We start from the raw sequence: 27,716 nt of genomic DNA, 5'->3' as shown, positions 1-27,716 counted from the left end.
ACCAGAAGACAGAGGAGGAGGGTGTCCCTAAGGGTCAGCTTCCCAGAACACAGAGCAGGGTGGAGAAGAAGGCCTGACGGGAGATCTGAAAGAGCAGACAGGGTAAAATCTAGTGCAGAAGCCAAAACCAGATAACAAAACACTCTCTTTATTAGTTGGGGGGAAAATAATTATAGGTTGTAAAAAGCAATTTTCCTGAAGCAGCATCACAGTCTGATATCTGTAAGAAAAGTGTGGGGCCTCAGTATTAGGCAATTTTTTTTTGTAGAAAGCTGCCAGTACTAATCTTTTCCAGGTCTCATGCTAGCAGGCCCATGGCCTTAGGTCAGGACTAAGCCTCTCGGATGTAGCTCTCCCTACATCTAGTGCCTTATTTTTAAAACCCTGCCACTCCTTCCTCAGATCTAAAAATAATGTTTTAGTGCAATGGCCATCAGACAGGTTAGTTGTCAGCACCGGAACCAGACACTGTATCTTCTGGGAAGGATCCAGCAGAAGACTGCCTTTTCACTGGCACCCTGGCCAGTCTCCAGGGGTTTTTGGTCAGGCCTACTTCAGATGCCCCCGTGCATCAGCAGGCTTGGCCTTGAGAGCAGAGAGTTCACCTGACTGCACCCCGTGATACCCTCTCCGATGGACTGGTTCCTTTCTGCCAGACATTTGGAAAGTGTTCCAAACTCCGTAGCAATCCCGGCCTTCTACTGCACCGGCTACATATTTAGGAGACATCATGGGTCACAGGGTTGCCAGATAAAATATAGGGCACTGAGTTAAATCTGAATTTCAGAGAAACGATGAGTAAATTTTAGTATATCACAAATATTGCAAGGGAGGGACATCCTTATACTAAAAAAAAAAAAAAAAAAAAAAAAAAGATTTATTGTTTATGTGCAGTTCCAATTCAACCAGGCATCCAGAATTTTTCTTTGCTAAATCTGGCAACACTTGCCACAGAACTCTTCCCAAAATAATCCTCCACTATGCTGCCCGCCTCCTCCCCCCATTTCAAATCCTTCCACTGGAATTAGGTTCACCAAAGTGGTAAGGCAACCTAGAAGGAATATTAACTGTACAGGTCACAGTTAAGATCTACTTTCGAGGTCTTCATGTCTGACTTCAGTTCCCATTAAAAGTGATGAGTTCACTTGATCAATAAATCTGTTATTTGGGCACTAAGAAGGACGTTTCAGGAGTGGTTGAGAACAAGGGAGGATCATGAGATATTTAGATCCCAGTAGGTGTGTGTAGGGGGCAGGGGCTGGGGGCGGAGCTTCAAGGAGGGCATGCAGACAAGGGGATATTAAAGACAGCTTGTACTGTCCTGCCTCACTGGGATCCTGCATTGTTCCTCCCTTGCCTCCCTCTTTCCATCCTTTCTCTATTCAACACCCACTCACCCCCACATTTAGGACATGAACTAGAGGCTGGGTGCTGGAAAGCAGGAGGCCTGGGGATATCTGGGTGGCTCAGTGGTTGAGCGTCTGTCTTTGGCTCAGGGTGTGATCCCAGGATCCTGGTATTGAACCCCACATCAAGCTCCCCACAGGGAGCCTGCTTCTCCCTTGGCCTGTGTCTCTGCCTCTCTGTGTCTCTCATGAATAAAGGAATGAAATCTTAAGAAAAAAAAGCAAGCAAGCAAGCAAGCAGGAGGTCTGGTGGGGAAGACAACTACCAAGCAACCAAGAGCTGGTGGACAAAATAGACCAGGAAGAGAAGTAAAACTAAGAAATGTTTAAAAACGAGGTGCATGACATTTGAGGGAAAAAGTCCAACGTTAGCCAAGAATGACTGCTTATTGCAGGATTCAAAACCTCTGAATGACAAAAATTCTGAAAAAGGAAGTGCTGGGGCACCCCTGCTGACCCTTCTCCCTGCCCAAGTACTTCTGCATTCAGTCCTTCCTGCGGACACACAGGAGCGGCCCTCTCCTTGCAGACTCTGTGCACTGCTCGGCCACGGCTTAGGCAGCAGCTCATCTCTATAAAGTGAGTAAACCAGACCTCAGCCTAATTTTCACAGACTGGTCCAATTGAACCAGCTTTCCCAAAAGCTGTGGCCCCAAGAGGCTCAGGGTTCAGTCAGGAGGCAGATACAACCTTACCCCCATGGCTGCTCCTTGTGGCATCGTGTTCATGCCTAGACACCCATCACTCCGGCAGCTCACCTTGGTTAAATTGTGCCATGTAAATTTGTGTTTGCTGTTACTTCCCACTGGGCATTTCTGAGCCATCTGAGCAGCTTTGAAGCCCCTGCTGCAAGGGCCCTGCTCAAGTCTCACCTGCCCAGAGAAGCAGGAGAAGCAGCAGGAGCACTGAGGCTCCAAATGAAGTAGAGAGGCCCACTAGTCCTGGTTCATCTTAGACTCTCCCAGTATGGGCATCGAAAGTCCCACATGCCAGGAGATTCTCCAGGCCCAGGCAAACTGGGGTGGTTGGTCACCCTCAAAATCAAGATGCCAAGGCTTTGGCACCTGAATGTTTCCTCAGCTGTGAAATGCTGAGATTGGCCATTACAGCTTCTAAAGCTACTGCCACATCTAACAGCTCATGACTCCCTGGCATGCTCCTGACCTCACCCATCAGCTCTCAAACAAAATTCACTTGATCCAAGTCTGGAGTTCAAGTAATCTGAGGATAAAGCTAATCATTGGTGTGTTAACAGGAAAGGATGATGGTGTTCACAGAGGAATTTTAACAATGGCTCTGAGAGGAAGACGTGTGGCTGTAGCCCAGTGGCTCTAATGGTGGGAGTTCAGCTGGGGAGATGGGGTGTGTGGCTCTGTGTCATCCTGGAAGGGAGATGTTTCCAGACAGACATTTTGAGGCAGCCAGCCTGAGAGAGCTGGTTTGATGGGCTGGTTTCAGCTGCACAGAAGGAACCGTAGCCACAGACAGGGCATTCCTGTCTGACCTGAGCCAACTTTTAAATTGTGACGTGAATAAAGTCAGTAGTTGAAACCAGAGACCACAGAAGAAAGGAAGTAGTCTACTGATTGCACTATTTATTTATTTTTAAATGCATTTGCCGTGAGCCCCAGTTTATCATCCGAAATATGGCTATGCAACTATCACTTTGAGGTACTTGAAAATTCAAACTCTGGCATCCCCCCTGCTGACTCTGTAAGAATGGGCAAGTAGTGGATTGAATCACATAAACTTGCCAATATTAGACCTTCTGACCTGCAAAAAACAGGAATTCCACATGGTTAAGCCTAATAACTTACTGTCTTTTCCTCAGTCTCCTCATATATGAAAGGCAGATAAGCACCCACCTAGAAAAGCGTGCAGAGAGGACTAGGTGAGAAGGTGCTCAGAACGGTCCCCATCACACTACCTGCTCAGTGGCGTCACACTATACTGCTGTGTCCTCTGTCACTACTGGCAAAGAAGCACAGAGGGCTCATGTACTCCATCAGCTGAGCCTGGGGGGGGGGGGCCCACACTGTTTTGGGATATGGAGCACTGACAGACCAAGGGAAATGGGTCACCTTAGCTGAAAGTAGAACTTCATTCTCATCCCAGGGTTAGGAGAGGGCAACAAGCTTTATACCTCAGATTTTTCAGTTGTTCTCAGAATTGATGTTTTGCTTTTTCTCTCAGGATGCAACGACCAATTCTAAAGCATAGCAAACGGCTTTTATAATGGGGTCTTGCTCAGCAAAATTGGGATCAATCTTCAGCCTTATACCTGTGTTTGTAGCAACCACACAATGTGGCCGTCTTATTCAATTTGATGATATACACATACACGCATGTATTGTGAAGCACAAACAAAACAAATGAGGTAGCCTTGTCATTAGTGGAGTATAAAAAAGTTACATTGGATTTCTTCTCTCAATAACTAACAGGAAGCAATAAAAAGAGAGGAAACAAAACATTTTGCTGCAGTACTCTCATTATATAATTAAATAACATTTATTAACTTAAGCAAATTCACTTGGCTTTTTATAGCTCAAGGAATCTCGGAAATAGTTTCCTTACATATAATGAGGAAGTGCATTGTTAGGTCTCTTAATATGTTTCTTCCCTATAACACTTCTGTGTTTTGTCTGTTCTCTGCACTTTCATTCCCTTGACACTAAGGTGATCTGTTCAAAGAACTGGGAACACTGTAATTCTTAGGTCAAATGATAGTTGAGGGAGGGAGCCTTTGGACTCCAAGGCCAGCACCTTTCTACTGTGCACATCCCATAGATATATCATCAGAAATCTAAAAAGGAAAAGAAAACAACCTTAAGCCTGGCTTGTTTAAATTCCCTCTCAAGCAGGCCTCCTTCAAATGTGAGAAAGTTCAGCTCCCAACATGTATTAACAATAGGGTGTTTATGACAAAATGCCTGGTTGTGCCCATTCATGGCTTTACTCTTTGAATTAATTCCTTCCTGATAACAAAGGCTGAGCTTTTGAACTACTGGGTCTGGCTAGGCAGGGCCTTTTTGCTGGGCTTGGCTCTCTTAAATGGGTAGAAAAGGCTTGGTTGGACACCTGGTATTCTGTGGCTGCTAATTATACTACAGTTGTTACTGTGCATAACTGAACTTCATTTTTTGACCACAAGCCAACTGTATTCTTTAAAACAAACATCTTTTGAAAGCCCAGTGTGCTATGAAATGATTTTAAAATCCACTTTACCCACAGGATTTGATACCAAACAGAATTTTTTAAATGATGTTTTGCTTTAATGCAGCATCTCTTCACCTCATTTGGTCTAAGTTCTCCAGCTTTCACCAGCAGTAGGTGATCCTTCTACTTTCACTGTTGGAAGACTTCCTTATTCAGCACTGTGGGTGTGCTTACCATACGATGACCTGTCCCCCCTGGGACCAGATTTACTCTAGGGTGTGTGCCAGGGGAAGTGATAAACACTAAAACCTTCAGAGAAACAAATCACCTTTTCCGCATTTGGAACACTAGTAAATCATCCACTGACAGGCTTTTGAAACTCTGAGTCTTCCTCTAAAAAAACCAGGTTCTCAATTTTTTTTTAAGTTTTATTTATTTGATAGCGAGAATGAGAGCAAGAGAGAAGAGAGAGAGAGAGCCAGAGAGAGCAAGAGAGAGAGCCCATGCGAGCACACACGCACAAGTGGGGGAAGGGGCAGAGGGAGAGAATCTTCACACAGACTTCTCCACTAAGCCCAGATCCAGACTGGGGCTCCATCTCCCAACCCAGAGATCATGACCTGAGCCCAACCTAAGAGTCTCCTGCTTCACCGAATGAGCCACCCTGGCTCCCCCAGGTTCCCAATTCTTAAGTGAAAACCTGATCACCAACAGTGTAGGGTCAAGTCATCAAGGGTGGAGCCATCAGGTTGAGGTGGGAGGGGATAATGTACCTTTAAGGACCAATCAGGGATGCCTGGGTGGCTCCGCTGTTGAGCATCTGCCTTTGGCTCAGGATGGAATCGAGTCCCACATCGGGCTCCCTGGATGGAGCCTGCTTCTCCCTCTACCTATGTCTCTGCCTCTCTCTCTGTGTCTCTCGTGAATAAATAAATACAATCTAAAAAAAAAAAAAAAGACCAATCAAGCAGGAAAGGGCTTAATCTGCGAGTTCCCCCAATAGAAGAACTCCCATCAATGCTTCTTCTCCTGTTAGTTTTAGGAAAGTGATACAGACAAGGACTTGATGAAGTTAAATGTGATACACATGTGATCAAGAAAAATTTTTTTTTTCTCTTGGTAGTTCCCTATCCCCACCCCCATGCTTTGGATTGCAGGCCTTTGTCTCACTGCCTTAAGGTAGAGGAATGCCGTGATAGGGTAAAAAGTGAAACAAGAACAAAACTTCTGTGAGTTGTGTTTTGTATTATAAAAGCTCTCAGAGGGCTGGAGAGGATTTGGAATATAGCCAAAGGATTTAGAAGGAAAAGATCTGAGGAGAGTGGGGCTTTCTTGGAAGACTAGAAACACTTCGCTGGGGTAGGAGGAGAGATGGATGAAAAGCGAGAGAGCAAAGGCATAAACGGGTCCTTTCTTCCTACCCTGCCCTTCTACCTCAGGAAGACAATGAGCCCGAGGAGGAGAATGGCTATGTGGTGGGCACCCACGGAAGTTCCTAGACCCTGGAGTGGCTCCAAAGTAGCAGGGAGCTTCTGGACACAAATGGGCCAGGAGAACAGGAAGGAGGCACAGATACATCAGTATCAGCGGGAAGACTAGAAGGAGCTGTAGACATCTTGGCTGGTGCCTCCTCAAACCTGACTTAAGGAATAAATGGATCTCCAATAATATGCACTAACCTGTGTACCCATGCTGCATCCCACCCAAACTTAGATATACCCTCAAAGGTAGAGAAATACCAAAATGATGGAAGTCATTGCTAACACCTTCCAACATAAAGCCAGAGCTTAGAAGATAAAGTAGGTTGATTGTAGTGGAATAAAGATATGCTTCTGGCAGACTTGTGTTTGTGTATCAAGATCTGTGCCTAATCTAGTTTGAGCTTCTGTGGAAGACAATGTGGTATAGTGGAGAGACACTAATGTGACAGAGGGCTCTCTCACTTAGTAATATGTGACTTTGGACAAGTCATGTAACTACTCTGGGCCTCAGGGTCCTCAAACTATAAAATGTGTATAATAATACCTGTCCTGACAACTCATAATGCTGTCGTGAGAATGGGATGCTACCTGTGGGTGTTATTAAATATACCACAAGGCAAGAAGCCAGCCTAAACAGTATCAAATGCAAATCACAATGAGAAGAAAAACCTTATGAAATAACTCCAACCTGTAGAAGCTTGTGGAAAAGACTCATCAATTTCATTTTCTCTTCCTGGCACATAAAAGATAACATTTCCCCACATTTCCCAGGCTCCCTTGTGGTTAGGATGGAGCCATGTGACTGGGTTCTGCCTCTGGGATGTAGCAGAAGTAACAAATAGTGCTTGTAGACTTAGCCACAAATCCCCCTGTGTGGTCTTATAAATACTCCCTTCTCCCTTTGTGGCAAGTGCTGAGGTCATATGTTGAAGCTAATGGCATTTTATTTTATTTTAACTTTTTAAAAGAGATGTTATTTATTTATTCATGACACACACACACACACAGAGGCAGAGAGACAGGCAGAGGGAGTAGCAGGCTCCCTGCAGGGAGCCTGATATGGGACTCGATCCCGGATCCCAGGATCAGGACCTGAGCCGAAGGCAGACACTCAACCGCTGAGCCACCCAGGAGTCCCAAGCTGATGGGATTTTAAGATGAATTGCCAAGTCACCACTTGGAGGAGTTGCCCAAGAGAGCTCCCTTCCTACACTGGATTGTGATGTAAGCTTTGTTCATGTTAAGTCAATAATATTTTGGGGTTATGTGTTCATGTAGCCTATCTAGCCTATCTTGACTGGAATACGCATATATACGTACATGTATATATGTGTATATATATATGTGTGTGTATATATGTATATACATACAACGAGATGTCTCTAGGCATGGGAATGCCTCAGTCAATGTTTCCTTCCATATTGTGAAGAATATGTAAACATAAGTTCAGCTTGTGCTCTTCTTGAGGAAAGATGTCACAAGCACAGGTCATAATGACACTCAAGTCCGTGTCTGGTTCGCTCAGTGGAAGCACGTCACCCATAGTCCTGGCTCTGACAGACACCAGGCCCTCCGTGCTACCTCACCAAGGCTGCTGCGGTTGTAGTGCCTTGCATGATCACTGCACCGTCTCAGCTGGAAGACGGCCTTCTCTCTCCTCATCTCAAACTCTCCATGGACACTCAGCATTCTAACAGGGAGGACCCAGGAGATGCTCTCAGACCTAGGCAATGAGGAAACCTGTTCTGCAGGGAGCACAGCTGTTACTAAATGTCTCAAGGCAGTAGGTTTTCCGTGTTTGCTTATTATGACCTCCATTCCCCGAACAGTTCCAACATACATACATTTGCAGCTTAACTTCTGCTCAAGCTACCAGACCAATGGGTACTATTGACTGTACTCAGAGACCAAAACCTCCCTGCAGCCTGGAGGCCGTCCAACTGCAGACAGAAGGACAGTAATGTTTTCCCCCAAAACTATACTCTCTTTGTCCAGGGCTGGCAAGAGAGCCCAGTTATCTTCAAGGCCCCGGGCTTCAAATTTCCTCTGCCGCATGCCTGGTCATGCCTGGTCACCACCCTCTCTCTGGGTAAATCTTTATTCTTAATGCCTTTGCACCATTGGGAAGGATCTCTAGGGAGGCCTGGTCACTTCATTCCTTAACAAAGACTACCGTCTTTTGGACCAGTTAGTTGGCTTCGATCCATGCCAGAGAAGCCTGTGGTTAGGGGATATTAATTCATATAAGCCTGCATTATTTTTCTTTCCTTTTAAGTAGGCTCCAACATGGGGCTTGAACTCAAAACTCTGACATCAAGGCCTGAGCTGAGATGGAGAGTCAGACACTTAACTGACTGAGTCACCCAGGCGCCCCTCTTTTTCACAAGTCTGCATCACCCCATTGCAGTTACGTAGCATAAATTACTTAACCAGTCCCCTGTAAATAGATGTTTACCCCCTTTTTTTTTTGTCACTATAGGTATTCAAACAAGTCAAACAGATCTATCAGATAAATTCACTCAGTGAAATTGCTGGATTAAAGATCACGTCCAATTTCTATTTTGACCCGAACTGCCAAACTCCCTAGGAATTACGAAGAGGCTGTAGAGTAGCAGAGTTCTGCTGCAGGCTGCTTAGGGTCAGCTACTGGCTTAGCCACTTCACTAATTGTGTAACCTGGGGTAAATTCAATATGCCTATGCCTTATTTTCCTCATTGAGCATCTGCCTTCATCTCAGGTTGTGATCCCAGGGTCCTGGGATCAAGTCCTACATCAGGCTCCCCACAAGGAGCCTGCTTCTCCCTCTGCCTGTGTCTCTGCCTCTCTCTGCCTCTCTTATGAATAAATAAATAAGATCTTTAAAACAAAGACTAAATGAGAGAATACATGTGAAATGGTACAACACCTGAAACAAAGCAAGGCCTGGGTAACTCTGACACAAAATAGAAAGTACAAAGTCAGAACAAGACAAGCAGAAGACAAGCAGAATCTCTGGGACAATAGGGGTGCCTGGATGGGTCAGTTGGTTGACTCCTGATCTCAGCTTAGGTCTCCATTTCATGGTCATGAATTCAAGCTCTGTCTTGGGCTCCACGCTGTACATGGAGCCAAAGAAAAAAAGAAAGAAAGAAAGAAAGAAAGAAAGAAAGAAAGAAAGAAAGAAAGAAAAGAAAAAAAAGAAAAAAAAAGAACCCCTGAGACAATGGTGGGCGACCTAGATTATCCCATCTTGGTTAGGCCTCTCTGCTTCCATGTTAACACTGATAGTCTCCAGTGACTCCATATTTGGTTACCCATTGTAGGCTGCGTTGATTGGGTTTGTGTTACAGGGCATGGTATGCCTAAGGGGTCTGGTAATTTCACTAGGATTAAGGGACTTCCCTGAGGGTCAGGCTGATGCCTTCACTTTGGTCCTCCACAAAGCCTAAGAGTGGGGGTTCCAAAGGAGGCTCCAGAGGACTGATGTGCCAAGTGTGAGACTTAATGCTGATGACATGTATAGGAGGTTTGCCTGGGGAAGCTGGCGCTGAAACAAGTAAGTTGCCTAAGATTACACAAAAGGAAATGTTGGAAGTAGAATTAGTGTAAGAGAAAGTATTGTCTTCCCATTGTGGGAAACAGTCTCCAGTTCTCTCTTACCACAGGAATGGTATTGGCCATGTAAAGAAATGATGGTGATGATATTAAGGATGACTCTGACAACAGCAGCTATGTAGTATCAATGGAACACTGTGGACCAGGTGTTATGCTAAGCATTTTATATAGATATTTTTACTTAATCTTCACATTCCTTGATCTCTAGTAACTTCTCCTCATCAGTCCCTGCAAGGCCCCTCTTATTTTATCTATCATCTATCTATCTGTCTCTTATTTTATTTATTTACACCTCCTCCTACCCTCCTCCCTCTGCCTAGAAGCAGCCATTTTACTATACTTAATTTAATGTGTATCTTGTTTGTGTGAGTTGTTGCAACACAGGTTGTGTTGTTATGCTGTGCCTGGTTCTTCATCCACTTTTCCAAGGGTAGCAAGGCCTGTGTCACCATTATGCAAGACTGCTGATGCTATAGGTTGCTGCAAAATGCTTGAAAAGTTATACTAGACAAGTTAACTCACACACTGTTCTTTCTTTCTGTACCCAGCAAGACAATCTGAGAACATGAAAATCATGCAGTGTTAGTTCCATTTCCAACTAACAAGTTTGGGCTAGTTTAGATCTTGAAAGTTCAGCAAAATGAAAGGACAAACTAGAGCCCAGTGGAATTCCAAGCTTGGTTAGAAGTATGGCTCCCTTTCTCTACATTAGCTCTTCTAACCCCAGATGACCTCAAATAACAACAAACCATGTAGATATGATGAATTTGCCATAAAATGATCTTAGGACAAGTCCCCTAGCCTCCCCCTTCCAACCAGAGTAGCATCTCAAGCCTCAGCATAGGACCAGGTCCAGGTACATAGGAGCTTTAGTAAAGCACCTAACTCACATATGCAAGTCAATTCCATGATGTTCTAAAGCCAAAAGTATAATTAAATCTGTATAAACCAATATAATCATCCCAAACTCAGACCCATTTGAGGCCAAAACCCCTTTCACTATCCCCAAGGGTTCAAAAATTCTACCTGCATCCCTGCCACACTGACCAGCCCCTTCTCCCTGTATTTCACACTATTCTTCTTTTCTTGGTTGAACCATGTTCTCCAAAACCGATATGTTGAAGTCCTAACCCCTAATACCTCAGAATGTGACCTTATTCATAAATAGGGTAATTGTAAATGTAATCAGTTAAGATAAGGTCATACTAGAGTAGGGTAGGCCCTTAATCCAACATGACTCGTGTCCTTATAAGAAGGCCATGTGAAGACACAGAGACATACATGAAGGTAGAGGCAGAGATTGGAGTGACATACCTACAGGCCAAGGAACATAAAGGAATGCCAGCCATCACCAGAAGCTAGGAGAAAGGCATGGAACAGATTCTTCCTCATAGTCCTCAGAAGGAACCAACCCTGCTAACACCTTGATTTTGTACTTCCAGCCTCCAGAGCTGGAAGAGTATAAACTTCTATTGTTTTAAGCCACTTAGCCTGTGACACTCTGTTAAGGCAGTCCTAGAAAACCAAGACAAGGCTGGACAACCCTTTCTGAGCTTGGCCTCCACGGGGAGACATTTTAGCAAGGCTTTGACCAGCATCCCCAGGTCATCACCCTGCCTTCACTGTACAGCCAATCCTGCCAATCCCAACTCTGGACAGATTGCAACATCTAATTTCTCTGCTCCCATCCACAGGTTATTAAGGTGATAGTGAAATATGATGAATTGGTTATGTTACAAAGTCATTGTCTCCAACTGCAACTTGCCCAAGCACTCTTTAATCACGTTGAACTAAGCATCATGGAGATTCTCAACTGGGCAAGGGAGGGTGGGTGGTTAGAAGAACTCCTGGTTTGAAAAAATTTTTGCCTCATTGCTTTATTTCATTTAAATTTCTTGGGGCACCTGGCTGGTTCAGTCAGTAGAGCATGCAACTCTTGATCTCAGGGTTCTTAGGTTCAAGCCTCACGCTGGGGCATGGAGCTTACTAAAAAAAAAAAAAAAAAAAGAAAGAAAGAAAGAAAAAGAAATGAAATTATTTTTAAAGATATTTTAAACTTCTAAAAACCAGAGGTTTTTTACAGAAGGTAGGGAATTTTTATGTTTTGCAAAGTAGTGTAATGGTTTATAACATTTCCCTTTGTGCAGTATCTCTTGTCTGAGATTAGTAAGCAGGAAAACTTGGATTCGAATCCAGGTCAGCCTGACTCCATTCTATTCCACAAGCTGCTCCAATAAAATTATTCCTTGAAAGATCACCAGTTGCCATTTGGTTGCCAAATCTAAAGATCTTTTCTCTCATTCTTTGTTCTCAGCTCCTCTGTAGCATTCAAAACTGGTGACTTCCTCCTCTCTCTTGAAATGACCTCTTCTGCACCTGCTGCTCTTCTAGACTTTCCCCTCAATAACTGTCTTTCCTCTGGCTCTACTTTCTCTTCCCTTTCCTCAACATGGTGTATTCCAAGCACATATTCTCTGTCATCTTTCTCCCCGCTCTCTGCACCCCCTTGGTAATCTCATCCAATCTCCTGTTTGCCATCTACTAGCATAACCTTGCAGGGCATCTGAAAATCCAGACCTGAACTTTTCTCTCAAGGTCTATCTCTCTAGCTGCTTCCTGGACATCATTGCCTGATTGTCTCATTTCTTTAAACTCAATATGACAACAAATGAACTCACTGCATTTCTCCCTCCAAACCTGCTAGGTCCTTACTCTTACTTTCCTAAGCCAGAGACCCCTGTCTTTGCCTTGTCTTCCACATGCAATGCATGTCAAATTTATTAAGTTCTGACCACTCCAATATCTCATTTCTCATATCTCATCTCTCTGTCAGTTCCCAACCACCTGTGCCCTTCATTACTAACACTATATGGATTAATACATTAGCAGTCAGCAAACGTCAAATATTGCTACACACCCATCTCTCCTCCTTCCAATATGCGTCATCCATGGTTGCCAACTCAGCAGTGAATGCACAGTTGTGAGTATGCCACTTTTCTGATCAAAAACCCTCAGTGGCTTCCTGAGGTCCAAAGTATAAAGTCCAGATTCTATTATTGCCTGATATATACCCTGAACATAATTTCAACCTACCATTAGAGCTAATTTTTTTCAGCATTCATTTTCCTTTCACATGCCCTCATACCAGCTGAACTATTATTTCTGTTACAAACACTCCTCTTTCTTACCTCCTTTTCCCACCACCTTTGTTTATAGTCTATCTTCGGGGAGTACCCTCCTTTTTTGCATCTCTTCATTTGCCAATACTACTTTTTCTTCAAAGCTCAGTTACAGTGCTACTTTCATAAAGCCATTAATGAATGCTTTGCTCGGCTTTGCCGCCCTAAAAAAGTTATTTTTCCAGTCTCTGAGATTAAAAACAATTTTTTTAATGGATTTATTTGACAGAGAGAGAGAGAGAGAGAGAGAGAGAGAGAGAAAGAACAAGCAGGGGGAAGGGCAAAGGGAGAGGGAGAAGCAGGCTCCCCGGTGAGCAGAGAGCCCAACTTGGGGCTCTATCCCAGGACCCGTGGACCATGACTTGAGCCGAAGGCAGAGGCTTAACCAACAGAGCCACCCAGGTGCCCCAGCCTCTGAGCTTTTATAGTTCTTTGTCTAGACCCCTGGATACCTAACATTTCCTTTTGTATATAAAGTTATTTGTATTAACAACAGACTTCCTTAGTTAAAATCTTAAAGTACTATTTCATTTAATTCTCCTAATCACTCTAAGAGGTAACAACTATTATTCTCATTTTGCAGGTTAAGAAAACTGAGGCACGGAGGGATTAAATAATTTATTCAAGAATGTGTAAGTCCTGAAGCCAAGGTTCAAATGAATAGAGCCCCAGAGCCCACATTTCTCACCACTGCTACACAAGACACTATTGTGGTTTGCTAGACAAGGAGCTCCTGGATGGCAAAAATCCTTATATGCTCCATCTCTGCCTCTCCCAAAGTAGCTAATGCCATTCATTGCACTTTAAAGAAAGCAGCTCAGTGAAAAGAGGCACAGCCTTGGTCAAATGTTTCCTTTCTCTCATCAGTAGGTGGGTAAATTAGTGACTATTATGTGGTGTTTGATGCACATACTGCAGTTCCATTCCCCCCACTGAACTCCCTCCCTGTTTCTTTTTGCCCCTTTTTTGTGTTCAGCCCATGGAGAAGGCAATGTTCTTGGGAAGGGTAGCAGGGACCTGTTTCCACTCTGAGAAGGCCTTAGACAAGTTCTGCTGGGGACAAGAGACTTCCTGAGTGGTTCTCAGGCAGCGGCCCTCTCTAGCTGGCATATGCTCTACAGTTCACAACCTCAGGCAATTCCAGAGAATGAACCTTTTGAAATGAAATAAACAGAGAGGAATGGGACCTTTTATTATCTCCAGATGGGACTGTGCAGCCTTAGAAGCTCCAGAAATAATTCTGCAATGCCTGGATCACACTTCTGTTATCTCCCAAAAGGAAAGAAAGTTCCTTTCACTGAGAAGTGGTAAATTATGTTAATTAAAAAGCCAACGTGGATTAAATTCTGCAGATTGAATCTCCCTTCCCCCATCCAGATTTTTCTGGTTTGCTTTTTATTTAACTTTGCATTGCTTTCCCCACTTTTAAATAAGATACTGGGCTGAGTTGGAACACACACACACACACACACAATTGTAAAACTGTTTCTGAGTTATTACCCAAGACTTAGATGTTATTTTAAAATGAGGATGAAACCTGGCAATGAAATGTCCTATTGGAAAAGGAAATATGAAAAGCATATCTGTAGTATTTTATTTTTTACTGTTCGTGGTGGCCAGCTGGGCAGCCTACACATAGAAGGTGCCCGGTAAATATTTACTGAGTGAATTACATACTTAATAATTTGGGGCTGTAACAATATAAAATAGAACTTTAAAATTGATGGTGCCACCTATTGGTGAAGATACAAAATTTAAAATGATACCTTACATAATAAATTAATATTTCTCAATCATTTGTTACTTATTCCCACAGAGATCCTAAGAGATATTGAAGAGCTAGAAGGAATAGCTTGCCTGATCCATGCAGACACAAGGCACCAATGTTTTCAATTGGTTTGCTCTGTACTGGGCACCTATTAAAAGCTCAATATTTTGGAAGATGCCAGAGAAGTAAAGACATGGCCCTTGACTTCAAGGAGAATCCTATCTAGTTGGAAAGAAAAGACCTCCTTCGTGAGAACAATCAACAAATACATCAAAACAACAAATACCCTGACATCAAAACGTAAATATTCACTCCATATATATATATGGTTACATATTCTATATTATGTAGCAACCATTCTTTTTGGACATTCCAGAAACAAGTTTGTTTTGCTTACCACTTAACCCCAGGCCTAGCACACCACTCTCCCTGACTTTAATAGGCAGTGATAAACACTACTGAATAATTGAATAATTCAAATCTCATGGCTAAATATGTGTAGCTTATAGAATATTTTAAATCCAGACTGGCAAACAGATAAAAAAAATCCTGGGAACACAGGAAGTCCTATGCAGGAGGTGGGGTTTGAGTTGTGTTCTGGAAAATTCCACAAGGAATTTATAACCCAATACAGATGAAGCCATCAGTGCAGGCAGCACTCCCGTAGTCATAATTTTGTGTCTGAACTGAGATTTCTGTAGTTTGCTATGCTGACCCATACCTTTTCCTCAGCCAGTGACTAGGTTTTTGCTCAATATTGGTGAAGTCCAAAAGCAAAGGAGAAGAGGGCAGCTGGTGGTGGGTAGTTGCAACACTGTAAACACACGTTTTACTCCTGAAATTTTAAGAGGAGTAGTTCCTGGGGTATGCACAACGTAAATATGTGCTCCAAAGTATTCCTATAATATTTGACAACATGTATCAAGAGTCTTAAAATGATCATATCTTTTGACCTAGTACTTTTTCTTCTAAGAAAGTATGCTAAGGAAATAAGCAGAAATGCGAACAAATGCTTTCTGGACAAAGGAAAAATCAGTACTTAATATGGAAACAGTTAAGTAAGTTGTTTGTTTTGTTTTGTTTTAGTTAGGTAAGATAATTCTCACATGGTCTGAAAGAATATGGCACAAAGTTGGGGCACCTGGATGGCTCAGTCAGTTTAAGTGTCTGACTCTTGATTTTAGCTCAGGACATGCTATCAGGGTTGTGAGATCAAGCCCTGTGTCCACATTCAGTAGGGAATTTGGTTGAGACTCTCCCTCACTCACCCTCTTGTGCCCCCTCCCCACTCTCTCCCAAATAAATAAATAAATATTTTAAAAAATATGGCACATAATTTGTATATGTTATTCCTGACTAGAAGGATTATAGCTTGTTTTGCTTTTACTCTACTGTAAAAAATCTTTGAAATTTAGTGGGTGAAATTTAGCTTATCCATTCTGTTTTTTTTTTTTTCTTTTTTTTTTCTTTCATTGTCCTTGACTAGGTTATTTTAAAACTTTGTAGAGAAAGAGGTTAACATGTGGAAAATTGATAGTAATGCAAATATTTCCTGTTGTAGCTATGTTAATGATTCCATTAGTGCAATGCAAATGAATTTTGTCTGGTAGAAAATATATTTTTCCATAAATCAAATCCATTTGAACTGGTTATAACATCTTACTGGTTTCCTCATTAACTAATGAGTTAAGTAAAATCTTTGATATGTGCTCATTTTATATTTATAATTTTTTTAAATATATTTTTTAAGACTTTAAAAAAATTTATTTGAAAGAGAGAGAGAACAAGAGAAAGCATGAGCAGGGTGAGGGGCAGAGGGAAAAGCAGGCTGTCCACTGAGCAGGGAGCCTGATACAAGGCTCAATCTAGGGACCTAGGGATTATGACCTGAGCTGAAATCAAGAGCTGGAAACTGGGATCCCTGGGTGGTGCAGCGGTTTAGCGCCTGCCTTTGGCCCAGGGTGTGATCCTGGAGACCCAGGATTGAATCCCACGTAGGGCTCCTGGTGCATGGAGCCTGTTTCTCCCTCTGCCTATGTCTCTGCCTCTCTCTCTCTCTCTCTCTGTGACTATCATAAATAAAAATTAAAAAAAAAAAAAAAAAAAGAGCTGGAAACTTAACTGACTGAGCCATCCAGATGCCCCTGACTTTAACTTTATATAAATACAATCATATGGTGTGTACTCATTTGTGCCTGGCTTCCTCTAATCACTATCGTGTTTGTGAGATTTATCCCTGTTGTATAAAGTTTTAGTTCCTTCATTCTTATTGCTGTGTGGTATTCCATTATGTGAACAGATTACACTTTATTTATTCTACTGCTGACAAGCATTCGGATTGTTTCTGGTTTGGGCTATTATGAATAATGTGCCTGTGCACATTTTTGTACATGATTTTTGGTGAAAATATGAATATATTTCTGCTATCACTTGTGTTGATTTAAACTCTGAAAAAACCCTCAAAACTAAATAGTCATTTTCCCTTTTTCCTCTATAAACCATTCAATCAATATGCAATTCCTTTGATAAACAAATTATTTTAAAATGTAAATGTATTCCAGAAGAATGAATCCCCACTCATGCCTTATTATGACTTTGTATAATCTGATGAAATCAACTGCTAGTTGAGAAGTTTCCCCTGGTGCTGGAGGGTGTGAGGAAATCTGGGTGAGGAAAAAGGAGTAGGAGATTTGGATGTGATAGAAAGGCAGGGAGTGTTGGAACTTGAGGGATGGGGCCAGGGAGAAGGAGGCAGGAGAGGGAAGATACACTGACTTTTCCACTCACTCAAGGTCTTGGTTGTTTCCCTTTGAAAAGAATCACTCTGAAAATCATTAATGTGATGTATCTGTTTTAAAGAGTTTATAGTTGGCAAAGTGCTTTCATATCCATGACCCTATTTGATCTTGCTCTCACGGGAAGGTTGGTATTTTCACAACTGTTCTTGTTTTAGGTGCTTAAAGCTTAAAATTGGATATCACAGTTGGACGGGGAAGATTCCAACTCTTCCCACGGAGGCCAGGTTCCTTAAGCTAAGCACATCTCGTTCATCCTTTCCACGTCAATCTGCTATCTCCCTATTCAGTTCCTATCTCAGAAGTAGAGAAGGAAGGAGGAATTAAAGTATAGGAGGAGCATAAAATATGCCTTTGACATCTCTCTTATTATCAAATATTGTACATTGTAAGGGACATGCCGGAGGTCCATCATATGTGTTTAAGGGGCAAAAAGAGTAATAGAGACTTGCAGAATCTACACTTTGGCCTTCTGCAAGTGAGCATTGAATGGACACAGACAGTGGGGTAGGGTGAAGTGGGTAAGAGTGAGGTGAAGATCCTGGATGGGCCCAACCCAGCAGGCTTGGTAGGGATGGGACATGGGAATAGTGGTGAGAACAGCATTGGAGCTGCTGAGCAAATCCGAACTGGAGTGAGATTTTAGCATAACTGAAGTTTCGGGGGGAAATGGTGCAATGGATGGGATGTTGAAGACAAGTTGTAGTGAGTCTGGGGGTGCAGGTGGGTATTAGGTAAGTAGTTTGGCAGCAAGTCTGAGATCGTGGAGGTGATGAACAAAGAGGCCCAGGTTAAGGTGTGGTCAGGCATCTCAGTGAATCTGAGGAGAGAGAGACCTTTGTCTCAAGAAGGATTTTCAGAACTTTTATCTGTACTTGCAGCTGTCTCAGAGTCCTCGAATATGGTTCAGCTGAGCTTACTGTAAAGCACCCCCAGCAGTCCTAACCGCAGATGACACAGGAGGTGGCTGTGGTGCAGGCCTCCTATGGACAGTCAGGCAGAATGGGATTCACATGAAAACCCCTGACAGCTATTCCCCTGTGTCTTTTGCTTCAGTGCTCTGAGAAAGGATTAAGGTTGATCCATGCCAACCCTTTCAATGGGCTCACTCTCACTTGGCAAGCAAATTGTTGTTGACAGCTTCTAGGTGTGCATTTTCTTAGAGATGGATTCTATGCAAGAAAAATGAGATTCTTGTTGCCAAGGTATTAAGTTAACAAGTAAACAAGTTACAAAATGCTAAAGGGGAACATGAAAATGTTTCTAGGCTTCCCACCGGGCTCATCAGGAACCGCTTGTCTGCTACCTCCCACACTAAAAAGGCCCAATAACATCACTGTAGATAGAGTGTTATATCAGTTTCCTAAAACATATATTTCAAAGCTTACTGTTATCCCTTGGGATCCCAGCACTGTATACCCATAAGGAGTCTCTCATCTAATATGCAAAATAAACAAAGAGTATGTTTTCCATTTTAAATCTATAAAAATAAGGGACTGCAGGAGATTAACTAAAGTGTTCTGCATCACATAATAAGGGATTATAACTGGATCCTGGGATGCCTGGGTGGCTCAGTGGTCGAGTGTCTGACTTCAGCCCAGTCTCTGTCTTGATCCCAGAATCCCGGGATCGAGTCTCACATCCGGCTCCCTGCAGGAAGCCTGCTTCTCCCTCGCCTGTGTCTCTGCCTCTGTGTGTGTCTCATGAATTTATTTAACTAAATCTTTAAAAACAAACAAACAAACAAACAAAAAACCTGGATCCTTAACTTGTGATTAGGTATCTATATCCAAGTATCTCTCCTCCATAGATAATATACAATCTTGGAGTCTTACTTTCTACAGACATGAACCATTAACCCCACAACTAGGTCAGGCTATCAGTTTGGACAGATTTCATCAGGGCTTGGCCCCCTGAAAGACCAGGCAGCCCTCAGATGCTTCTTACTCTCTTACTTCTAAAGTATCCAAAGGATTTGGCTATCCCACAGGCCTCTGAGATAAGTGCTCGATTGCCCTTCCAGGATTTCAAAGTTGTTCTTTGGGGACAGCCCAACCCTGATTGCTCAATTTTGCAGGCAGCAGCACAGATTAATCATCGGTATGTGAGTTCCTCTTCTATGCTCTCTGAAGTTTCTTGGATGACTTTTTAATTTAAAAGATAAAGTCATAGCCTCTTTATTGTTCCTGCTACAAATGGCATTTTCTATGAATATTTTAAGTCCCCCCCAAATTATCCTACTGATGAATATAAATATGAGTTTCTTTTTTAAAAAAAGATTTATTTATTTGAGAGACAGAGACAGAGAGAAAAAGAGAGAGAGAGAGAGAGAGAGAGCTTGTGAGTGTGGGGGGAGGGGCAGAGGGAGTCAGAGAAGGAGAGTCCACAAGCAGATTCCCTGCTGAGCGCGGAGGAAAGGGGCTGGATCCCATGACCCTGAGATCGTGACCTGCTTGAAACCAAGAGTTGGCCGCTCAGCTGACTGAGCCACCCAGTTGCCCCTATGAATTTGAATTTCTTAAAATTTCATGAAGCACTTTACATAAGACAAAAACAACTGTGGGACTAGTTCTACACACCATTAGCACAGATTGGGATTGGATGAGTTTTGTAAGGCATAAAATTGGGATGCTTTAGTATCTTTTTTTTTTTTTTTTTTTAAGATTTTACTTATTTATTCATGAGAGACACAGAGAGAGAGGCAGGGACATAGGCAGAGGGAGAAGCAGGCTCCCTGTGGGGAGCCTGATGTGGGACTTGGTCCCAGGACCCCGGGATCACGACCTGAGCTGAAGGCAGACACTCAACCACTGAGCCACCCAGGCATCCCAGGATGCTATAGTATCTTATTACTAAAAAAGTGAATTTGGGGGGCAGCAGGAGAAAAGGAGATAGCTCTTGGAGTTGGGTCATGAAACCTGTTGCCTTTGGAAAAAAGGAGCCACTGGGTGCCCACCAGCCAGGTAAAGGTGGAATGGGAGCTACCAGTACTGTTAGAAAAATTCTTTTTAATACAGCCTTCTTATTAAAAAGAAAGACTTTCAGGGTGCCTGACATCCAGCCCCGCAGCCGGCTCCTTGCTCAGTGGGGAGTCTGCTTCTGCCTCTGTCCCTCCCCTCTGCTGGTGCTATCTACCTGGCTCTCTCTCTCAAATAAATAAAAACTTTAAAAAAAATAAAATAAAAAGGAGACTTTCTTATTTCAAATAGAAAATATGACAAAAGAGAGAGGGAAAGAAAACAAAAAACATCTTAATATGCCACTGATTACTAATTTCTGCAGTGTCTTTCCATAGTTTTGGGAATTAACTTCTAAATTCAGGGCAAAATGATAATTACCCTTGAAAATAAGTCGGGCAGCTCTGGTGGCTCAGCGGTTTAGCGCCGCCTTTGGCCCAGGGCGTGATCCTGGAGACCCGGGATCAAGTCCCACATCAGGCTCCCTGCATGGAGCCTGCTTCTCCCTCTGCCTGTGCCTCTGTCTCTCTGTTTCTCTCTCTGCATCTCTCATGAATAAATAAATAAAATCTTAAAAAAAAGAAAGAAAGAAAGAAAATACCCTAAGTTACTCAGGTTTGGAACAGAATGTTGCTTCTTCAGTTGAGCAGCTAATGAAGTAGTTTTATTTATAAGCCATATTATTTAAATGTAAACCAACACAAATAAAAGTTTCTGTAAGACTAGAATCCCACTCAGCATGACTAGATACTCAAAGCATGAAAAGCACATGAGATCAGGAATGGTTCAGATTCACATTACCTCTTTCATAGTTACTTTGGGTTAAGTTCAAGCTAACTGAAAGGAAGGGAAGGCAGAAATCACTGTACTGTTTAAAATGTTCTCCCTTGCTCTCCCCCTCCTCCTTTCCTTCTCTACTCATCCTCTTTCCTTCATTCTTTCTCTTTTGCCACCTACTCTTGTTAAGTTTAGGTGAATCCTAGTGAAGAAAATGCCAAACGTGATGCTACGGTATTAACACATTTGTATCTATCCCTTGATAACTTTTAAAGTTACAAAAATACATACATACTAATGAAAACAATTCAAATAGTATGAAATAAAAAGTAAAAATCCTGTTCCATTCTCTTGTCTCATTCTTTGTCATTCTTTCCACTTTGTGAGAAGGAGTAAGACTCAGTGTGGGTTTGGAGTGAAGCCAGGGGAAGTTCCTTTTTGCACTTTTATAAACTATGTTCTTTGTGAGTGTGTGTGGGTTTTTTTTTAATTAAAAAATTTAAAATATATTTTATGTATTTATTTGAGAGAAAGAGAGAGTGAGAGAGAGAGAGAGTGTGTTATCTGGGGAGGGGGAAGAGGAAGAGGGAGAGAATTTCAAGCAGACTCCCCACTGTGAGGGGAGCCTGATGCAGGGCTTGATCCCATGACTGTGAGATCATGACCTGAGTCAAAATCAAGAATCAGATGCTTAACCTACCAAGCCACTCAGGCGCTCTGTGAATGTGTGTGTTTTAAAATTATTTTAGTGGGATTTGCAGAGCAAGAGGAGATGAAATGCATCTTCTCAGTCTACCATCTTAAACCAGAAGCTTTAAAAGCTTATAAAACCATGCTTATAAAAAAAAAAAAAAACATGCTTATGTTCACATATTTATTTATTTATTTACTTACTTACTTACTTAAAGATTTTATTTATTTATTCATGAGAAACACAGAGAGAGAGGTGGAGACTCAGAGATGCTCATAGGGAGCCTGATGAGGGACAGATCCTTGGACCCCAGGATCATCCCCTGAGCAGAAGGCAGATGCTCAACCACGAGCCACGCAGGCATCCCACATTTATTTATTTTACAAAACTGGAACCATTGAGCACATATTGGTTGTCATCAGTGTTTGTCCTTAATAAACTTTAGAAATATTATCACAATAACAAATATTTATCTGTTACATTAAATATAAATAATACACATCCTATGGATGTATTTGATAAACTCTTATTATTGGATATGTAGGTTGCTTTTACTACTTCCGTATGATGAATATAGTTTGGGTGTGTTTTGGGTAGTTTCACTATAAACATTTTTTGCATTACTGCAAGTATTTTCACTGCATAACTAATCGACCATAAGGCAATTTTGTCATAAAAGATAAAATTATGAAAAAATCAGAGAGGGATATTAAAAAGGACATAATGAAACACGAAAAAAGTTAATAAAATTAATTATTAATTTTTTCCTTCTTTAAGAGAGGTATCAGTATTCCAAGTACCAGGATGTATATTTGTAACTGAGCTTTGTACTGGGTTGTGAAAGCCTTCTACATGGTTGTTTGCTCTTGGCCTATTGTCATATGTCCCTTGATAGATGTTCCAAAGTTCCATGGGAAATGTGGAAGAGATGCTAACTCTGGGATGCATTTGTTACTGAGCTTTGTTATCATTATAATTGATATGTTATCATTTTCTAATATAGTCTAGTATGCAATCTGGCTTTATACTCTCTTATTTCACACTTTTAGTAAGTGTTATTACTGTATTTTCTAACAAGTTGATATATGTATCTACCATTTTAAGACCACCATGTCTACTCATTATTGTATAGACCATTATGAGAGATAGCTAACACTTACATAATATAAAAATCAGAACTTTGTCAATGGAGAAATGAAACCAAACTGTCAACCAGTTATTTTATTTTTCATAGCGAAGTTACCTTACAGCCAATTATTATGGGGTGAAAATGTTTGTGGCAAAGATGCTTATGGCAAAAATACTGGACACAGTTGAGATGATCTGCCTAGTAAGTAGCTCAGTCTTTGCATATATCCTTAATTATTTCTAAAGAGAGAGTTTTGAAATTGAAATTGCTCCTGAAAGGATATGTGTAATTTTAGTCTTTGAGTGTAAATGTATTTGCTGTTTTTACATTTTAACTTTGCAATCTAGAAGCTAACAATGAATTTAGCTTCTTTATTAGGGTGGGACACTAGTTAAAACTTTTTTTCATGTCAAGATCTGCCTCATCTTCCAAAGTGGGAGTTCCCAGCACTAGGCTTGTGGGGGTGGAAGCATGATCCACCTCCTTCCAAAAACTGGAGTGAGTCACTATCAGCTTTCTTTTCTCCACCCTTACATCCCAGCTCTTTTTTTTTTTTTTTTTAAGAGATAGAATTTAGCCTAAGGGTTCCATTGGATTGGAACTGGAGAGAGGTATCCGTTCTGGGTCTTCTTGCTTGGAGATTGGAATTATCTCTTAAAACAGAGCATTCTTAAGATAAACTCTTATCTAAAGGCTAATTGATATCTTAAGATATCTTAATAAATTTAACAAAGTAAAAAGAAATCTCCACAGAAACTATTAGCAATAAAAACAGCTATTTAAAAAAATAATGACCCTTTCTTGCTCTCAGCCGTCTTGGTGGCTGCTCTTGGTTGGGGCTGTCCCACAACTAAAGCAGGAAAATGGTGGCTTGCAAAGAAGAGAAGTCACTGGAGTTGATCAACTTCAGGTTCTAAGTCATTATGGAAGGTGAAAAGTGAGTGCTAGGGTACAAGCAGATTCTGAAAATGGTCAGATGTGGCAAAGTGAAACTGGTCATCCTCACCAGCAGCTGCCCAATCTTGAGGAAATCTGAAATAGAATACTGTGCCATGTTGACCAACACTGATGTCCATCACTACAGTGGCAATAATACTGAATTGGGCACAGCATGTGGGTAATACCACGGAGTATGCACACTGGCTATCTTTGATCCAGGTGATTCTGATCTCATTAGTAGCATGCCAGAACAGACTGGTGAAAAGTAAATCACACAAAATTTTTCTTTAATAAAACTAGCCAGAGCTTGTTGTTTTTTTTTTTTTTTTTCCAATGAAATGAACTTGTGATGGGTAGGTATTTTGATGATAAGATTAATGTGAATTCTTATCTGGGTAGATTCCCCATCTAATTTGTGTTCCTTCCCATTTGAACTCTAGACAGACCATCTTGGGGCATGGCAAAATCCAGCATATGGATATGCACACATACCCCACCACCCACACTCCTCTTTCTGTTTTTCTTGCTATTGTTACTATCATATCACCATCATCAAAGTCTAGCAATGCTTTTAAAATATGTAATGTGATCATTATGACTGGGTCAGGACATTTTCTAGGTTATAAAAGCAAAGGAAATATAAAAATGAATTTTCAAAATCTGTAATGGTATATATTGTTTTAAATTTTATAGAGCACTTTCACATATCTCACTTGATCTTATAATATTCCTATTAAATATATATTAAGATTCCCTTTCACAGATAACAAAACTGAGGTGGATGGAGGCTTAAAAATTCTTCAAGATAAAGTTTAAGGTTTTTTTCCATTTCAGTACTCTCTCCTTCCTGCAGGTTCTGCCCTCAGGCATCTCATCCTACTGAAATTGCTCATCATCTGAGAAGGAAGCAACAAGATGAAATGATCATTCTCTGGGATCAGGGATTTTATGTTTCTTCTTATGAAGTCCTGACATTTGCGTTTCCACCAGGATCATGGACAGTGTGAGCAGGTTCCTGCACCAGACCTACATGAAAGAGTGAAGCAAATGCTTCTGAGTTTCCTTCCTCTAGGACTAAACTCATGGTCACAGAAATACAAGCTAAGATGTTCCAGTAAAACTAATTCCCACAATGGGTCATCTTACATTCAGCTAATTAGGGGTAACTTTTGAGATCAATAAGCATAATTACAACTTTGTAAAAACACTTCAGTAAAATCTTAAATGATTCCTACCAGAGAGTTCCATTTTCCCCTGAGTGTATAGAAGCACTAATTTGCTTAAGCTGAAACATCTACTTCAGTCTGGAAGAGTAAAGAATAGAGAAAATACCAGAAGTTTCTCTTTAAAGTGGCCAGATTTACAACTTAAGGTACCCAAGAAATACAAAGAATTTAACATGGTTCCTAATCAAGGAAAGTAACCAGATTGGGATCCAAAATTGTTTTGGGGGGGGGACATGTTCATATTTTTCTATAAAAAACTTATGCTTAGTGGTTGGGTACCAGACTTATTCCTAAAACCTATCAAAACTACATTGACTCTGAAATGGCACTTTCAATTTTCTGAAGATTCATTCCACCCTCATCCTAATCCTTGAAGCCTTGAGAGTTGGGAAATAGAGACTTGAGGCCCACAGGATCCTGAGAAAGATTGTGGGTGAAGGTGAACCCTTCGGGGTTCAGTAGCTCTCAAATGAGCATAAGAAGAATTATGCGACTTCTGGGAGATGACCCAGAAGAAAGAACCACCAAGCACAACAGACAGCTGTTTATATGTCTGAGTCCCAGGTATCAGATTCATGGTTAATGACTGAAAAACGTAGCTTTCTTTCTAATTAATTTAAATTCCATTTGTGTTTCCTATGAAAGGGACTTTGTTATTTCTTTTGCTTTCTATCTCATTCAGTCATCAGAATGTGTATTGGACATATTGGTGCCTAGAAATACTTGCTTCATGAATTGAATAAGAAGATTAAGATAACTGGTATGTCTCAAAATGCTGGGTCTCTTTGCAAAGATAAATTTGAACACAAGTAGAGATGATAGCAAGAGGTTTGTCTAAGATCTGAGAGGCAGAGCAAGGGTGGGCAAATGAATTATTAATGAGTATTCATACAAGAGTAAAAAGAATCAATCCATAGCAAAAGCTTTATCACTAATGAGATATGAGGGCTTTGGGCATATTACCTAACCTTAAAGTCCTCATCTATAAAATGTGGGTAAAAATAGGAGCTATCATACTGGATTATTATGAGGATTAAATAGGACAATATATAGAGAGTAATTAGAGGAGTACCTGGCAAATAGGAATCGGAAGAACCTAGAATGGCTGTCAGGTGCATCTATGCAGATGGTCAGATCTTTAGGGGACCCAGAAAAACAGAAGTCTCTTAGACATGAAGGGGCCATGAGACACCTACAACATATACCAGTCTTGCACATATTATTGTGAACTAATTAAGGACCAGCTACGATACCCATCCCATTCCAGAAACCACGGCACTATGTAAGATATTGTGAAATGATTACCACAATTAGTTAGCATCCATCATCTCATATAGATGTAATAAAAAGCAAAAAAAGAAAATATTTTCCTTGTGATAAGAACTCTTAAGATTTACTCTTTTTACAAATTTCATATGCATCATACAGAGTGTTAACTATAGTAGTTATGTTGTACATTACATTCCTAGTTATCTGATAACTAAAGTTTCTACTTTTTGCCCACCTTCCTCCAATTCCGTCTCCCCTCACCCTAGTAACCACAAGTCTGAGCTCTCTCTTTTTTTAAAGGATTTTATTTATTTATTTGAGAGAGAGATTGAGAGTGTGTGTGTGTGAGAAAGCACAAAGAGAAAGCAGGAGTAAGGGGAGCAGCAGGCAGAGGCAGAGGGAGAAGCAGGCTTTCTGCTGAGCAGGGAATCTGACACAGGGCTCGATACCAGGACCCTGAGATCATGACCTGAGCTGAAGGCAGATGCTTAATCGACTGAGCTACCTAACCCTTTGATCTCTTTTCCTATGAGGTTGTTTTTTTGTTTTTGTTTTTTTTTTTTTTTTTAAGATTGCACATATAAGTGAGATCATTCGGTGTTTGTCTTTCTCTCTCTGACTTATTTCACTTCAAATAATGCCCTCTAGGTCCATCCATGTTGTCACAAAAGGTAAGATTTCTCATTTTTTAATGGCTGAGTAATATTTCATTGTATATCTAAACCACAACTTCTTTATCTATTCATCTGTTGATGAACACTTAGGTTGTTTCCATGTCCCCAAATCTTTTAAAACAATGACCTTAAAAAAAGATTTTATTTATTTGAGAGAGATAGAAAGACAGAGAGTGCATATGAGCAGGAGGAGTGGTGGAAGGAGAGAAAGACGCAAACTCCCCACTGGGCAAGGAGCCCCACAAAGGGCTTGATTCCATGACCTTGGGATCATAACCCGAATTGAAGGCAGACACTTAAATGACTGAGCCTTCCAGGTGCTCCTTGACCACCATACTTTCTTAGATTGGGTAGTAAAACTACATTTCTTTAGAAGTATACTAACATTTACATTTATTCACCAAGTCTAACCCTGGTCTTTTCATTTATTTGAAAGCAGAACAATTCTTATTACAATTTCTGAAAAAGAACATAGTGCTTTTTTTTGCAACAGTGATGACATTCCAAGAGGCAGGATAAGAAAGGAGACACAAAGCAACTGCCTGAGGTGGATTGCTGACATTTGGAATGTCCACATTTGGTGGAATGTGGGAAATCACTATCACAGATATTTGAAAAGACGTTCAGAAAAATTCAGAATTTGGAGTTACGTGTTTTACAATGTAAAAACTCAC

At 41.3% G+C, this 27,716-nt stretch overlaps 1 protein-coding gene, 1 long non-coding RNA gene and 1 pseudogene across 2 annotated transcripts in view; 2 read left to right on the top strand and 1 right to left on the bottom strand.

Moving 5' to 3' along the window:
• Positions 1-27,716, bottom strand: part of NFE2L2 (NFE2 like bZIP transcription factor 2) — a 142,767-nt gene that overhangs the window by 51,387 nt on the left and 63,664 nt on the right. The gene's annotated exons all lie outside the window — the stretch shown is intronic.
• LOC144304476 (uncharacterized) lies at positions 1,849-26,462 on the top strand. Its single transcript, XR_013371380.1, has 4 exons — positions 1,849-1,985; positions 13,401-13,449; positions 14,634-14,885; positions 24,727-26,462. It is a non-coding gene; the product is annotated as an uncharacterized LOC144304476 (long non-coding RNA).
• Positions 23,002-24,243, top strand: LOC144304472 (large ribosomal subunit protein eL30 pseudogene; annotated as a pseudogene).

Source organism: Canis aureus, chromosome 34, assembly GCF_053574225.1.
Source record: "Canis aureus isolate CA01 chromosome 34, VMU_Caureus_v.1.0, whole genome shotgun sequence".
Classification (NCBI taxonomy): Eukaryota; Metazoa; Chordata; class Mammalia; order Carnivora; family Canidae; genus Canis; species Canis aureus.
This window is presented reverse-complemented; position numbering and strand designations above follow the sequence as displayed.